This window comes from Hermetia illucens, chromosome 1, assembly GCF_905115235.1.
Source record: "Hermetia illucens chromosome 1, iHerIll2.2.curated.20191125, whole genome shotgun sequence".
NCBI lineage: Eukaryota > Metazoa > Arthropoda > Insecta > Diptera > Stratiomyidae > Hermetia > Hermetia illucens.
In genome coordinates this window covers 161,692,709-161,710,620 of record NC_051849.1, presented here as the reverse complement: position 1 = coordinate 161,710,620, position 17,912 = coordinate 161,692,709, and the positions used below count along the sequence as shown (strand labels likewise).

At 38.0% G+C, this 17,912-nt stretch overlaps 1 protein-coding gene across 3 annotated transcripts in view; it reads right to left on the bottom strand.

The window, feature by feature from the left end:
* The window catches only part of LOC119646689 (protein pinocchio), a 220,109-nt gene that overhangs the window by 38,824 nt on the left and 163,373 nt on the right, over positions 1 to 17,912 (bottom strand). Inside the window, exon 1 of one of the 3 annotated variants that reach the window (XM_038047253.1) lies at positions 368 to 884. The exons of the other annotated variants lie outside the window; for them this stretch is intronic. The gene's annotated coding sequence lies outside the window, so the exon portion shown is untranslated. Of the gene's footprint in view, positions 1 to 367; positions 885 to 17,912 lie in introns of those variants that run through there. 3 annotated transcript variants of the gene reach the window in all.

Genomic DNA, 17,912 nt, shown 5'->3' with positions numbered 1-17,912 from the left:
AAGGATACAATAGTGAACTTTAAAATAGACACTGAATAATGGATTTGGGTACACTCATGAGCTGAACTCAATTGGCTAATCCAAAGATCTTGACCTTTTATTCGTGCACGTGTAGGTTGGTTGGTTTAGATCATCTTTGAGGCTGTTGTGTGAATGCATATTTTTCTGACGTTCTTTCTCCACAAAAGTATCTATTTCCTCGAATATAATTGAGGCTAATTTCGAGCTACACCAATTGCAGATTAAATCTAAATTTGTTTGTTAATTTTCCACTTAAGACTTGACTTTAACAAAGTAAATTGATAGCACTGGCCAAAGTTAGACATAAATTTTGTTCTAATTTAGGAAGACAAACTTTCGTACTTACATTCCGTGATTTATTTATAATCCAATAAATAAAGCAAGATGATCTGGCGCTATGTGGCGTTGTCAGTTAGACTTTTATGAGTTTGTTTTAAAAATGCAGGTATTTGCTGCTCACTCAGGTATATTTCCCTTCAAACACTTTTTTATTTGTTTACACTTCAGACAATTCAATGCCACTATGAATTTTCACTTTTCTTTAAGATTCGTTTATAAATGTTATTTTCAATTCAATCACTTTTTCAGATTTGATTTGTATATTTCTCAAATCAATGGTTCTCGTTCAAAACAATCTTTTATCTTTCTCAGTAAATTATTCACAATACAAAACACTTTGTTAGGAAAAAACTCGAAGATTTTCTTATAACTTTCTCTCTTCGCTTCTTTACTGCTGAAGAAGTTGATGTGAAAACTGAACGAATTGCAAATCAACTGAAATGCTTGGAAAGCCGACTCCAACTTTTATAAACTTTGCCCACCCTACTCAGATGTGTGAAAAGCCAGAAACTGTGACGATTAGATACGAGTGTAGTACCCTCTGCGTTTGCTTTCTGAGTCAAGCGCCACTACGCGAGCCAGCTGGGAAATACCCGTCCCACAACAAAATATAGAGGAGAGTTCGCTCTCGAGTGCTGGGTGATTAGGTGGATTGTGAGCTTTTCGACCCCTCTTTTCCGGTAAAAGCTACAGGTTTCTTTCTTTTGCTGCTAATATAGACTGTTCGCCAAGAAAGTGTAAGCAATCATTTTTCTAATTTTTTTTTCCATGACTAAGTGTAAAAGAATGGAATGTTTTCTTCTGAAAAGCAATAAATTGTAGACTTTTTAATTAGGGCTTTCACACATGGGAGATTCTTCGTTTTAGATTGGGATTGTAATGCAGAAATACATGGACCAGATCATGATTAACACCTGCAGATGCGAAATGTTATTTACAGTAAGATGAGTATGGGGCCTGATATAATTCACCGACGATAATAGGAATGGTGAGACGATTTTCATCTATTGCTAAAGCGACCCTGGAAGTCACAAACAAAGATTGAAATGGGTCGCATCGACAAAGCAAATTGATGCTGAAATGCTTCTGTTTGGATTTTAGAGTTCATCATCCTTATATTATTATCGTGTGCATCCAAAACTGCCCTTAACCAAATCATACTGATTATAGAAGCAGTACTGGAAGCCAAAATAAATAACATATTAGGTTGGGGAAAAAGTAATACCGTATTTTGTCAATAGATGACGACACTTAAACATATCTTGTGTTGTACTTATCGCATCGGGTCATACATCATCGATTTGAAGACGACAATCTACAGGTGTCTCTTTGACAGTTTTATGATCGCACGATTTAGTCTCAAGTTATACCGCGTCAAAGATGGAGTTCACCAAGGAAGAAATTCGTCATATTTTACGTTTTTACTACCTGAGAGGTAAAAATGGAACGAAGGTGGCCGAAAAAATTTGCGAAGTTTATGCGTTGGTTCGATCGATTTCTTTCTGGCGTAGTGGATGTCGAAGATACACCCCGTACTGGTAGGCCAATCGTCGTAGAAACCGATAAAATCGTCGAAATCATCCAAGTAGACCGGCATGTGAGCATTCGCTCGATTGACCAGGAACTCAGTAAGGACCATAAAACCGTTTGGACCCATTTGCAGAAAATTGGGTTCCAAAAAAAGCTGGATGTTTGGGTGCCACATGAGTTGACGCAAAACAATTTCTTACATCGAATCAACGCCTGCGATGCACTGCTGAAACGAAATTAATTCTGTGACTGGTGATGAAAAGTGGATCACGTACGAAAGTCTCAAACGAAAAAGATTATGGTCGCGGCGAGCCGGTCCAAACCATCGCCAAGCCCGAATTGACGGCCAGGAAAGTTTTGCTGTGTTTTTGGTGGGATTGGAAGGGAATCATCCACTATGAGCTGCTCAACTATCGTCAGACCCTCAATTCGGTCCTCTACTGTGAGCAACTCGACTGTTGGAAGCAGGCGATTGACCAGAAGCGGCCAGGATTGGTCAATAGGTATGGTGTTCTGTTGCACCAGGACAGCGCTCGGCCTCACACATCTTTGATGACCCGCCATCTCTTCCGGTCCATGCAAAACGCTCTTGATACTGCTAAGTTCGCCTCAAAAGAGGCTTGCGAAAACTGGCTGTCTGAGTTTCTTACAAATAAGGAGAGGGATAATGGAGTTGCCTTCTAAATGGCAACAAGTTTGCGAACAAAACGGCGCATATTTGACTTAAATCGGATAATTCTAAGTATGTTAAATAAAGCGTTAAAATTCGATCACAAATACGACATTACTTTTCCCCCAACCTAATATAATTGTACAAAATAGAAGGAAAAATACAAGAACAAAAGGCACTGACGGGATCGTATTCCCTCTATTTAGGAGTGCGCGGTACTATAGCGATTTCAATATTCAGTCAACAGGAAAAGTCTAACCAATTTCTGCAAGAATAAAGTCCAATGGAGAGTTTAAAAGGGGGGGGAAGGTAAGATGATTAAGCGCGTAGCTGCAGTGCATAACGAAGTCCGGATCAGTCGTCCTGAGAGCATGAGCGATGCGAAGAGTCTAGAATTGCGGCCTAACGAAATTTCCAAGAAGAAGTGGAAGAGAGAATCTGCACCAGGAATAGCAGATTAGTGATAAGCAAAAATTTCATGGTGTAATTTACACGTGAATTTTCAAACACATTTTTCTAAAAACTGGATTAGTTTTTAAGTTTTTAGCTTTTTTTTCTTGAAAACGGTTCAATGGATTTAAATAAAGAAATTTTAATGGAAGATTCAGCACATGTGTGGCGATCCAGGAAACTATTATAGAATTTTTAAAAAAATATTGAGTGGTTTTCTGCCTATATAAAAAATGGTAGCAAAAAATCATGTGATTTTGAGCTATCATTTTGAAAAGCGTGTGAAAAGTTGAATTATCAAATTTTTCAAAAAATTCTACTTACTACGATAACGATTCACCTATAGATTAAAATGCAATTTATTTTTTTTATTTGAGATAAACTAGTCAGCCAGAATTATCACAAAGTTGGGGCGGAGCGGGGCGAGTTGGGCCTTTTTTATGTCGTGTTTGAAGGGGGGCTTCCCATACATGCGAAAGAGGGGTGAACATGTTTTTTCGCAGAATACAGTTGTGTCGGGTATAAAATGGAAGGGCTCGATTAGTACTTTTTGAATCTGATTTTATTTCTGATATTTGGTAAAACATAGGGGAGATAGGGCTCAAAATGTGTGATCCAAAAAGTGAAACAGGTTTCGTTCTCAGGACCTATCCAATGGAAAAATCTGAAAAAAAAACACAGTGAAGCATCTATATGAAATCTAGGCCTCAAATACATTTTTTTCCGATATCTACACAAATAAAGTTGATATAATCGATACAGTAGTTTGCAGAGCAAGGCAAGCGCAACTGCCACGTACTCAAAGTTCCTCACGTAGGGAAACACAAACCGTTTATATCTGAAGCGTTCAGCTCCTGGTTTCCCGACTTGTTTTACATGGATGCCATTCCAGTGATGAACTTGTCATCCACGTCATATTTTTAGATAAAAAAATGTAAACATGTAATCTAAGATGTAATAAGTATCTAGTAAAAATTTGGAACTCTGCATTCTTTTCTTTCACCACAACAAAAATGCAAAGCAACCGTAAACAAGTCGGGAAACCAAAAGCTGGACGCTTCAGGTACGAAACGTGTTGTGTATTTCTTTTATCAAGACATTTGAGTGTGCATTTTCCCCATTAATACATAGAAGGTAATATATGCATATATTATTTGAGAGTATCCACTTTCCCGTGAAATTGGCATTTATAGTCTTGAATTTGCAAAGAAGCGACAATTTTGATGTATTATAATTTTGTTAGTAATAGTGCGATTTTCACTAAATTCGGTAAGACAATACTCTGTGTTATAGTCTCCATTGCTGCAACACTTCGTAGTTCTAAGATAAAGGGGGGTTACAATTACTAAAAATTATAGTAACATTATTAATAACTTTATTTGATAAGATATCGATATGGAAGGTATTTTGGAGCCCAGGCACCATATAGTGGCACCCTCCTGATTTTTTTCAGATTTCTGAGAATGGGTTCGTTAAAGAAATGGTCACTTTCGACTCCCCGCACTCCCCACCTTTCCAATAAATGTCAAAATTATGAACGGCTTCGGAAAGTACTAGTCGATACCTTTTGATACCCCAAATAAATATTTTTATAATAATAATAATAATAATCATTGGCGCAACAATCCATATTGGATCAGGGCCTTGAAGTGTGTTAGAGCACTTCATTCAAGACCGTAACGGTACACTACAGTAGACTGTAGGAGGCAATGTGGTCAGCATTGCGCTCGCCCGAGATTATTACCCTGATTTGACTCAGGTACTCATTCACAGCTGAGTCGACTGGTATCCGACGTCAAATCACGATACAAATCCCACTGCCACCAGCGAGATTTGAACCGCGACCTTCCGTACGACAGCCTTGTGCTCTAACCACTCAGCTATCCGGACACTAAATAAATATTTTTGGTGAACAAAAAATTTACACCCCCCTTTTGCATGTATGGGGACCTCCCCTTAAATTCAACATAAAAGAATGTAACTATGTGCGTGAGCGTTCACAGTTCCTACCTTCCCACCAAATTTGGTGTCAATCGCTATAACCGTCTCCGAGAAAAATGCGTGTGACGGGCAGAGAGACAGACACGAGAGTAAACCGATTTTAATTCGGTTTTGTTTTACACAAAACCTTAAAAAACGGGCGTCACACGGAATGATCTCCTTAATCGGTGGTTTTTAATTTAATTTAAAAAAATAAATGCATAGCTACAACTTTTTTCAGATTTTTCGGTTGAGCGATTTTCGAGTATGAGTTCTGTTTTCTTCTGAAAATAAAAACAATAGGATTGTCCCTAATCATAAAAACAACCTTTTTCATACTCTTTAAGATCTTTCAGTTGATATCTGCCATGGCTATACTATTTTTGAAGACAAAAAATTACGCCTCCATTTAGTTTTTTATGATAGCCTCTTCTTAAATTCGACAGCAAATTACATCATTCCCAATACCATATGTTTGTAAAATTTTGTGTCAATAATTTCAGTCACTTGAGTGTAGCAAATTCATGCAAAAACCAATTTTGTTAATAATAGTAGGAATAGCACTAAACTTTCAAATATCGTACTCTTTCACTTGCACGACTTCCAGTACGGAAAGGGGGTCTGTAATTTTATATACTATTATTACTACGTTTGAGTAGATATTATGGTGTATATTTTTAAGCCTAGATGTTATACAGGAGTATCATGAATTTTCTTCATTTTTCACGGGGGTAGTTTCTGAGAATGGGTCCAGTCTTAAGTCTGTGCTTTTTGATTCTTCACTCTCCTAATTCATAACCGACGTCAAAATAAATACTTGTTCCACAAAGAGCTAATTTTGGTGAAATGAACATTTTGCACCACCTTTTGTATGTATGGAACCCCATGAGAATTCATAGTTACAATATTCTCACTAAATTTCATGCCACAGAAGGATTATCAGTCATACCGACAGGAAGGAGGTGACTAGAGGAGATAGGCATTTGTGGGCTAGCAACCTGCAAGTTTTGTAACTTTACTGCTATTGAAACATCAACGCCTCGGATAGAGACTGACCTCACGGTTACGAACTTTTGCTATTGAAAATCGACTATGAGTGGTTTCTGGAAAGTGCGTATGCACCTTGACAACAGTAGCGGGGGTCCCCAGAATGCTTGCTAATTCCAACTCGTTATTTCTCGTTTTTTTCACCTGGGAGCCGGTTTCTGGCAGATTTCTGATTGCAAGATTCCGGTCCAGGTTAAGAAGCATCACAGTTATACAGTGTTATGTAGATTTCCGATATAGTGAAGAAGGATGCTTTCTACGAGTAATTACATGCAGTTCAGGGGAAACTCCCTAAAGATGTCATTGTAATCGTGATGGGTGATCTGAATGCCAAGGTGGACTCTGACAACACCTTGCTCGGACATGTGATGGGGAGCACAGTCTTGGCGGCCATGAAGACAATGGTGGTGCATTGTTCGAGCACAGAGTGTGTCATATGGTCATTGGGGAAGGGATCACGTTCCCTTGCTTGTTGCGTTCGTCATTTCTCGCAGGGTTGGAGAGCTGCGATCTCCCAAGTTCAACATCGACCGCTTATGTGATCCAACTCTTCCATCGGTCGACAGTGGGAAAACTATTGGGTTGCCATTAAAAATGCTCTTCTCTTAGGTTCTAAAGCATCGGCCCCGTCCCGAAGAGGCATCATTGGATTTGGCTGGCTGTGGAATCGTGGAAGCAGATCGATGAACGGAAACAATTTCGACCATCAATGCATGCTGTTACTGCAGACATGCCACTTCCGCTCACACGGAAATTTTGGGAATTGGAGACTTTACTCAGAGAGTGGAAGAAGGAGATGGTAGTTAAGATTCCACCCGTCTTGAGTGTGACAATTGGAGGGGTATCAGTGTGCTCCCTGACTGAGACTTGAAGCAGACTGTTTTCGGCCCGAATCTTCGCACATTGACAATATCAACATATGACGAAGAATTTTGGAGTTCGTGAAAGTTTTCTACAGTATGAACAGAGAGTGTATGTGATATGCTCTATGCCGTAGGAGCATTCCGCAGAAACTAATAGCCGCAATCAGTGCGACATATGATGGCACAAAATGACACGTGCTGCACCAATGTTCGCATCGAAGGTCTCTGCAGAATTATTATGTCTAATTTGAATCGTTGAAGTGCCATGTGTTGACGAAGAGGAGAACAAATGGTTCCCAGAATACGCCTCGACAAAATAGAAGCCTCCGAACCAAAAACAGAAATTGTCTCCTGATGTAAAGTTTGTTCAAAAAAAGGCGTCAATGATTGTAAATACAATAGCTCATTTTTGATAGAGCATACAAAAATTTGCCAAATCTTCATACATTTATCGTCGTATTTGTTTCAAACGGAAAATGAGTTTTTGTTGCTTTTAATATTTTTCCAGTTACTTGAAGTTTCATTTTCTGTTCGGTTGGCATCTGATCGTTGAAATGGCCACTCCATTTTATTGTGTGGAGAGCCTTGCGGTTTCGAGATTATTGTCATCTCAAAGAACCCAATTGTTTTTGTTTTACGGTTTTTCAGCAGACTTTAGAAAACCGAGATACACATATATAATACAATGAACTCCCGATACCTCGTACATCAATTATTCGTATTTCCAGCTAATTCGAATTATTATTATTATTATTGAATTCGCTAGAAAACCTCGCTAATTTCAAGCTAGGAGTATCAAAGTGCGTAGCCATGAAGTCACGAAGCGTGATACTAGAATCTTACCTTCATTATCAACGACGCATGAATTTGCTGCACCTCAACATGGTAGTATCTCATTGATATCCTGATAGGTCCACATATACAGTACAACTTTTAGACCCCGATCAGCTCAATGGTTATAATGAATTTTGAGGGAAAATAAGATTTTACCTGATCAGAAAAGTTATGCTGAACTGGAAGAGGAAACATTTATGTTGCCTATATTAACATAGATTTTGAAATCAATTCTAAATTAATAGCCGAAAAATAGTTCCTTTTGACCACAAAAGTTAAGCCCTATTGAAGATAGTTGGTATCTAGATGGGAGACCGATTGGGAACAGTTTATTTTTAAACGTTTTTTTTAATTAATAGTAAGATAAATTGGTCACTTTTAGATAGGTAAAGATATGGAGATAAGAAGAACGACTAAAAAAGGCATGACTTATTTATTTTCTAGACCGACTATAGCAAGATTCTGATCTCTTATGCCATAGACTGTCTCTACATAAAGAAATATATTGAAAGAAAAGCTCCCACATTGGGAATGAGTGCATTAACATCCACCATTCCCACATATCCATCATCACAAAAGCAAAACATTCCCAATGGGGCGTGTGTATAAATCTATATCGCATGTGGATGTGAGTTCAATGCTTTTTGTGCATTAATAAAAACACAGAAAAAAGTGGATTGCTTTTGTGGACTGCACTTTTGTACTTCAAGCGTGTTGCCAGTGCGACTTGAATCGCTTGGAATATGCGATATTGGGAACGAAATGGACGTTCGTGTTGCTCGTTTAAATAATTAAATACTCGATAATGTTGAGTGGACGTACAAAGTGAGAGAATATTTTTAGAATTGTTTATTAACAGGGCATTGATTGGAGCACATATACGGAACATTGGTATGATTTATTAATTCACGTTCCAGAGTGAATGCATGCACCACTTATAAACTCGTATGTTTGGATCTATAGCGTATCTGGATTTCTGATTCGTTAGTAATTTCAGACCTGATTGACTGTTCCCAGTAATTATCATTTGGATTAAATATTTATTAAAATCAGGAAAGAAAACGTTTTCATATCTATAGACTTGTAAGGAGATATTTTTGATAATCAAGCTTCTTTCTGAGACTTGTAAATCCAATCAACACTCTTTGCCATATTATCTTCTGATCTTCACATCTAGGCACTTATTCAATAGCATTTCCCTCTAAGTATCTAACATTCGATTTTAGATAGACATGCCATCGTAGCAGACTCTTTTTGACGGAAAGTTGTTTTTTCAAGTCATTTCTTTCGGCTATATGGAAGAGTTGACGGCCACGGTACTATTTGGTGAAAACCATTTATATAAAAACAAAATCAACACCGCTTTTATGTACAATTTTAAGAAGCTCTATTATGAATTATTGTAATAATATACATAAGTATACACAGCCCCTCTGGAAGAGGGCATCTATTCGCACGCGATTGCCTCGTGTAAGCAAAACGTTGTGGACTGAAGTTATGTCGACGATATGAAAAATGATGACAATTCCAAACAATTCGGAACTCATTCTAAGTTAAATAAAATAAGTCGGGAAACCGGAAGCGTGACGCTTCAAGTATAAAAGGTTTTGTGTTTTCCTATAGGAGAAGCATAGCGCAGTTCTCCATTGGCAGATAGCATTGACTCGAGATATGTAAATCGCTCAGTTCTACCAACGGCAGTAACCTGTCCAGAACTGAGCGATATAAATACCTCGGGTGAATGCTATCAGCCAATGGAGAACTGTGTAATGAAATTGCTTCTCGCATCAACGGAACCTGAATGAAGTGGCATTCCACAACTGGTGTTTTTTGTGATCGACGTATCAGCGAACGTCTCAAATCTAAAATTTAATGCAATGTCGTCTATCCTGCCGCTCTCTATAGTTCTGAGTGTTGACCGGCTATAAAATACCATGAACGGGGTCTGGCGGTAATGGAGACGAAGATGTTGCGTTGAACTAGTGGCGTGGCACGTTTTGAGTACATCCGAAATGAGAATATCCACGATCGATATGGGCTTGCATCGATCGTGGAAAAACTGCTAATGGTCACGTAATTCGCACTAACGAGAATTCACTTGCCAATATTGGTCTGAACATCGAAGTCAATGGTGAACGACCAAAAGGCCGGCCGAAACAACGGTGGCTCGATACGCTGGATGGGGGATTTAAAAACTTTGCAATTACAGCCAGATCAGGCATTTGATAAAATAAAATGGCAAAACTGATCACAACGAGCCGACCCCGATTGGTGAACGGGGCAAAGACTGAAGAAAAAGAAGATGTGAGAAGCGACGAGTGCATGACAGCCCCGTGTCACATAGCTAAAAATTCTATTGTCCTCTACTTTGTAGAAAGCGAGTTAAATAAATCATTTGATGGAAAGCCTTGATAATAGTCAATCCCATAGGCTTCACTCTCTGAGTTTAATATTATTAGCAAATGCGAAGAATTTAACCTACAACAGATACAAAAAGGGCTGGAGAGAAGTAGATTCTTCATGAATGGAATTTTAATATTTCATTCAAATGTCAATTACTCTCGTTAATTATGACGTCAGCATCTTATTTGCATCGCTTCAGAAGCAGTAAATTCGCGCGAATTTGCAAAGTTTGAACCGCTATAACGTTGGCGTTGATGGTCAGAATTAATTTGTCATGTGTATGCGAAATATGGTTCTCTATGTTGGTGCGAAATTTAGTAGTCCTACAATGAATTTAAGGGGGGTTTTTCAGTAAATTTCAGGTTGGGTAGTTTTCGAAAACGAGTCCTGTCTCACTTTAAGTGCGTACATTCGGACTCCTTACTCGCGCACTTTGCAATTAACGCCAAAACTAATATCAGTTAAGGAAAGTATTAATCGGGACCTTTCAGCTGATACCCTACACGACTATATCCGTTAAAAACAAAATTGTAGATTCCCCCTTTGCATGTAAGGGGAGCCCCCCATTAAACTGCACGTAAATTTATATCGCTCGCTGTATGGCTCCCATGTGCCCACAAAATTTCGTTCGCCGTTTTGGAGAAAAGTGCGTGTAATTGACAGAGACAGACAGTGAATCGATTTCAAAAGGTTCTGTTTTACACGAAACCTTAAAAAGGTAAGCTCTTCTCTTGAAGTATGAAAGGGTACGAAACTCTCGCTGTAGAATGAACAGCAAGCTTTGTAAAAATATATATTTACCTTTATTTGAGTAGATATGGAAATGGACAATATTTGGTGACATAGATGTCACATACAGGCATCACCTTCTTTTTTTCAGATTTTTCGGGTGCATAGTCTCGCGAGCGGGCGTTTAAAGTGATTACTTTTCAGCAACCGCCCTCCCTTCTCTCACAGCTTATGTCAAAACTGAGACTGGAAAGTACTAATCAAACCGAATAATTGGAATAAATTCCGTGAAAAAAAAACGTTCACAATCCCATAGCTTCCTCAAATTTTGTTTCAATATAACCATTGAGATGCGGTATCCCGAGGAAATTGATAAGACTAACTAGGCTGACCCTGACTAATGTGCGAGGCCAGATAAAAGCAGCAGGATCACTCTCAAGACCATTCGACATCAACAACGCTCTACAACAAGGGGATGCCCTATCATGCGTTCTCTTTAACCTGGCCCTCGAGAAAGTGATCCGTGATGCTGAGGTAAATCCAAGGAGTACGATCCTCTTTAAGTCCACCCAATTACTGGCCTATGCTGGCGATATTGACATCATGGGAAGAATAAAGATAGAAGACTATAACTTTGAGACCGTTGAGATCTAGGGTCGAAAATCACAACCAATAACAGTTACGATGATGAAATTCGCGGACGGTTGGTGGCAGCCAACAGAGCCTATTTCAGCTTACAAAAACTGTTTCGTTCGAAACGTCTCACCATAGGGTCAAAACTCTCATTGTATAAGACAATGACCTTGCCAGTCCTCATGTATTCCTCGGGGACTTGGGTTCTTAGCAAGAAAAATTGTGAACTCTTGGCCACGTTCGAGAGAAGAATCCTCCGAAGAATTTTTGGCCCCCCATATAGGAATGGACGATTCCGTAGCGTACATAACGACGAAATCTATGAGCGATACCATGAACGTAAGGTTGTGTATAAAATCCGGCTCAATAGGTTACGGTGGGCGGGTCACTTAATTCGTATGGATGAGAATGATCCCACCCGGAAAGTCTATAAGGGTAATATCTATGGTAGAAAAAGAAGACGAGGCAGACCCTGCCCAAGATGGAGCGATGGCGTAGGTCAGGACGTTAGCCAGCTTTTAGAAATATCGAATTGGTGGACCTCGGCGCAAAACCGGGATGTCTGGAGTTCCTTATTAAGGTAGACCTAGACCGGATACCGGTTGTTGCGCTGTTGATGAATAATTTTTTTATGAATGCACAGCATTTCAAGAATGTTGTGTCTGATTTCTAGAGCGAATGGAACAAAACTAACGGAGATATGAAATTTTAACCATTCAATGATCTGAGCCACTCCGTTCGATCTGTTGAAATTTGAAGCAATTTCCCCATGTTCACATTTTCAAAGATGTGATGTGATGGCTGTAGTTTAAAATCTATTCCACTAATTGTTTTGAAATTTGGTACAGTTTAAAGTTTGTTGTTTGTTCTACAGTTCTTTATTTTACAGCAGCAAATATGCCGATATTTTAAGCGAAAATTGTGTTTTTTGACTTTGCAAGTGTTGCCCAAAATCGAAAAATCATCACAAAGAGAAAAATTCGAGAGTGTTATCTGGGGAAACTTATATACCATTAGAATCACGTTGGTTACAACCGTCGCCGCAAAACGACTTTTTTGGAAACGTCTCGGGAGATTTGCTGCCAAAGACTTAAATTTTAATATTTTTTGCTGAAATTTTCAGCAAATATTCTATGTATTGCCCGTATCTTGTAAAAAAGTGTCTTTTTTCACGGTACGTATCAAGAATTAAGTTATGAAAGTACTAATTTCATGAATTATTATAAAAATTTCTGAAGAGACGAGGCTATTCCCCTTAAAAAACATTCTCTTGTAACAATATTGAAGATCAATTGATTGAGGTCCATGTCGTCCATTTTGCCAGTATTTACTCTTTTGGAGTTTAACACAAATAACACTTTCATAAATTTATCTTTTCCAAGTTTGACTAATGCACATTTTTGGCGGCAATCTAATAAATGAATAAGAAGCGAACAGAAGATTGTTTGATTTTTGCAATATTGTCTTTTTCAATCGCGCATACTGATTTTGAGAACTAACTAACTATAAACTTTGAAACGGAGAATAAATGGTTTCCGAAATACTGCACATACCCTCGCATTTAAGATAGAAACAAATGATTCCCGAAATATAATATATGCTATAAAAAATAGAATGAAGTCGAAAGCGGAACAATATTTTGCTGATTTTTATTCAAAAGATTAGCTAACAAAAACACGCCGGATTCAGATGCTAAAGGGTCTAAATAATGTTTCGCATGCATCGCACTACTAATACTCCCACCCTTTCTAGTGGATAGCTTTCCCGCTCTGCATACTTCATCTCGACACGCTAGATTTAAAACCAAAGCTTATATAAAACATCACCCCGGACCATTTTCTCTAAAATGTCAATAAAAACTTATCATCTAAAAGAGAATTCTCCATCAGGTTTCTAATCCATGTCGTTACCTTTTAGGTATTAATGAATTTATAATAATTAGTAACATATTGTAGATTCTCCCAGCAGTTACCCTCAGATAGAAATCTCTACTTATATTCACCTTGCATTGAGTTTCATCTTCATGTTGCAATTAATATCGAACTTACAGAAAATAATCAAATTAGACATGCATTCCCGGGGAGTCAAGAAAAAAATAATAAGTCTCCTTTATTAGGAGCTAATTGTGGGGGACTACTAATGATCTGTAATTAAAGATAGGAAATCATTTTATGGTGGCGATAAATTTCGACATTAAAATGTCTGGTGATTTGACTATTATATTAATTAAATAAACTTGAGCTAGGATACGAAATTGGAAACTTTACTACCAAACGTAAATTTTTTTAAGGGGTTATGAACGATGCAGATTTTAAGTGATGCAAGAATAGTTTCTTAGGGAAATAACGCAACTCCAATCAGTATGAAGCTAAAGAAAATGAATTCAAGAAAGTTTAAAGGCTTTTTTACCAAAAATTAATCAGAATATGTCTAATTTATGATTTGGTGGACTGAAACTTATATGAAAATTCTTATATATCTATAACCCCACGCAGCTTAGATATTCCGTGAACAATGGAATCACCTTTTTCTAACCATCGATATTCACAGTTGGCTCGAAGTCCTCTGTGGAGTCGTGTTATTGCTTCCATATTTCTTATCTAAGGATAATAGGAAAAAGCACAAAGGAATTACGATGGAAAATTCCGTCTGTGGGCAGAAACCCAATTATGCTTCAAGACATGGTTTGCTTTGAACTCTTCATTCAAAAGTATGCAACATGACGAACCCATTTAACATTTATATTTAATCAATCCCGTACCACTTTGTATCAGCACATATTGCAGAAAAGTTTCCATAATTCCCCGTTTCTCAAGGTTATCAATTTTTCATTTTATCTAATTCCATTTGTGCGTGACAAAAAGAGTCAATTTCATTTCAATGAGGCCTCCTTCAACCAGAAACCACAGTTTAAGTTCAAGGAGAACAGCTACCCATTCCGCGAAGAAACCGAGAGTCGGGTGGAAACCCGTATCCAGAGTGCCTTGCACGACTATTTGTAATTCACTTGCAGGTACTTGAATCAGCTTTATTGATATATACGTGTACTCTTCGCAAGGTTTATTTATTATTCTTCTATTCAGCGAAATCGATGTCGCAAACTTTGATTAAAGTTCTAGTTGCTTTCTTGAAACTTTCGTTACTAAGTTGCAAGCACATCCTTCCGGTATTGGTAAACAGATCAATAAAGAAGTTGATGTACGATAACAATATATTGGTGCCATGTACGAATCTTCAAATAGAAAATTAGGAAAAGTAAATATGCACTAAAAGAATCGTGATCTAGATAAAGACAGTATTAAATGTTTTAGAAATGACTCAACACGGGGCATTGCAAATAGATTATTAAGATACATAAAATGGATATAAAACTAGTCTACCAGTTATTGGTTTATTTACCCATAATTTTCATAACACTCTCTTCCGTATTGTCTTTAGTTATCAACAAATTAGTAATAGGTTATTTGCAACAACTCGAACGTTGAAGTTAGATAACTCCTAGGTAAGTGTCATAAGAACTATACTTTCCAGACCTTACAAAAGCTTTAGTGTCTCGATTGAAATTTAGATATTAGAGAGATATGTATCTTAAGCAATATTCATATTTGATAACAAAATTATTTAGAAGGTTCTTATTGTTTGATTATATCACTCTACAGTTATATTATATGAAAGGTAAATTGTGTCAACCTTCATATCTAAAGTTGAGGATCTTTTACAAGCGTACAAACATATACAACAAGTCGGGAAACCGGAAGCTGGGCGCTTCAGGTATGAAAGGTTTTGTTTGCTTCTTGTGTGAGTATATTTGAGTGTAGAACTATCCCATTTGTACGTAGCCCGTTAAGAATATGCATTTAGCATATCAGATTCAATACTTCGGGTTGTAAATTTACACGGTAAAGACAACTTTGAGCTACTGTAACTTTGTTACTAATAGCATGATTTTGATCAAACATGAAGATAATATGCTTCATATTATATTTTATACTACTACCAACTTTTATAACTCTGAGATACACTTAAGGGGGGTTTTACTCAATGTTCCCAAAAATATGGTAATATACTATTATTAACTTAATTTGAACAGATATCGATATGGAGAGTATTTGAGGCCTGGGCATTATATAGAGACAGCCTCATGATTTTTTTCAGCTTTTTCGGTTGGGTAGTTTCTGAGAATGGCTCCGTTAAAGAAATTATAACTTTGCACCCCTCCCACTCCCCGCCTTTTTAACAAATCTCAAAACTAAGACCGGCTTCGAAAAGTACTAATCGAGACCTTTCATTCGATAACCCACATGACTATATTTGGTGAAAAAAATTTTTACACCCCCCTTTTACATGTGTGGGGACCCCCCCTAAATCTCAATAATAATAATAATCGTTGACGCAACAATCCATGTTGGATCAGGGTCTTGAAGTGTGTTAGAGCACTTCATTCAAGACCGTAACGGTACACTAGGAGGCAATGTGATCAGCATTGCGCACGCCCGAGATTATTACCCTGATTTGACTCAGGCACTCGTTCACAGCTGAGTCGACTGGTATCCGACGTCAAATCACGATACAAATTCCACTGCCACCAGTGAGATTTGAACCGCGGCCGTCCGTACGACAGCCTTGCGCTCTAACCACTCAACTATCCGGGCACTCAAAGTAGGAGAATATCACTCACTGCATATCTGGGGGTCCACAGGTCCCAACTTCTCACCAAATTTCGTGTCAATCGGTATAGCCGTTTCTGAGAAAAGTGCCTGTGACAGACAAACAGAGAGACATTGAACCGATTTTAATAAGATTTTGTTTTACAAACAAAACCTTAGTAAAAACAGATACAGGTGCAAAGACAACTGCCTTATTTATTAATCTAATTAGTCCTCCGTTGTCCGAATAGGTTAGTGGTTAGAGCGCTAGGCTGTCGCAGCAGAAGACCGCAGTTCAAACCTCACCCGTGACAAATTTCTTTACTTACCAAGATCAGCTAGAACCTTACTGATTGTTAACTCTAGCAGGAATATTCTCAAGGTGTAGATGGCCTTTAGAATCTTGAATCATTCTCTTTAATTTGATACTGATGTCTTATGGTTCACTAAAAATAAGACGAAAAGGAGAACCAGGAAACCTCAGCTCACCTCACGTCAGATCTACTAAACTTCCGCAGTTGCATGGTTTTGGAGGCGCAGTTTTCCGGGTTCAATTTTAGCCTGACATGGTATATTTTGGAAGCAGCGAGCAACCGAGACCCTACGGTTCACTATCTTTGTTTGGTTTCGGATCTACGCAAGAGTTACCTCTGAATCAGTGTCAGTAATGAAGTTTGTGGGGATGGTTCCTAATCTTCTCCTTAATAATAATTCCATCAGTAGAATACGTTCCAAAAATATATGCTTCTAAACATCGCGCGCCAAAAAGGACATGATTCTTTTTTTTGCAGTCAAAAGCCTTTATAGTCAGTACCATCATAGCGTTTTGAGCCCTGCTATTGAAACGATAGCAGGGCATCAACTATTAACCATCTACCCAAGGGATGAGTACATTGGTATATTTTGCATAATCCAAATTGAAATAGGAATTAACAAGGAACAATTTTGGTATAATTCAAAACATCCTAGCTGCAAGAACCACAAAGAACTCTAAAAGAAAGAAAGGGAGAAGTAAGTCGCTCCTCAAAATGAGTGGGGACTATCAAACAAATGGCGGATTTATGACCGCTCTACCCGCCAACAAAAAAACAACTGCAAGAAACATTCCAGAAAGTAACACCGGATTTGAAGTCACAGCTCTGTTATGATTTGGAAGGCGTTATCTATAAGATTTTGCTGTCTCTCCGTCTCTCTGTCATATTTCTCCGAAATGGTTTCACGTCAAACTAATGGGGGGTCACCATACACGCAAAAAAAGTGCAATTTTTTTTAAAATTTACCAATCCATCCCCTTAAGGATTTAAAAGCCTCGCGATCGCATCCACATCAGGAATTTGATAGAATCAAATGGCGAAACCGATCCCGACGAGTTGACCCCGCTAGTGAACGGGACAAAGGCTGAAGAAAAAGAAAGAAGAAAACTGCAAATCCCCCTTAAGTTTATCCCTAAACCCGTAAAATCATTTTGCTATCATACTAGAAACTTTGATGGAGGTCCTACTATTATTAACGGACTTACAGTAGGTCAAAATTGCTACTCGTTAAAAGATAAAATGTCCGTATCACATCGAATCGAACATCGAGTATACACAACGTATACACACACAAAGCTATGTATAAATGGTACCATCATCCACCCACATATTTTTACATAAAAAAACAACAAAACTTTTCATATCTGAAAAGCCCGGCTTCCGGTTTCCGACTTGTTTAAAAAATATTACTTATATTTAATAAATCATTTGCTTTTCATACGTCCATGATTTC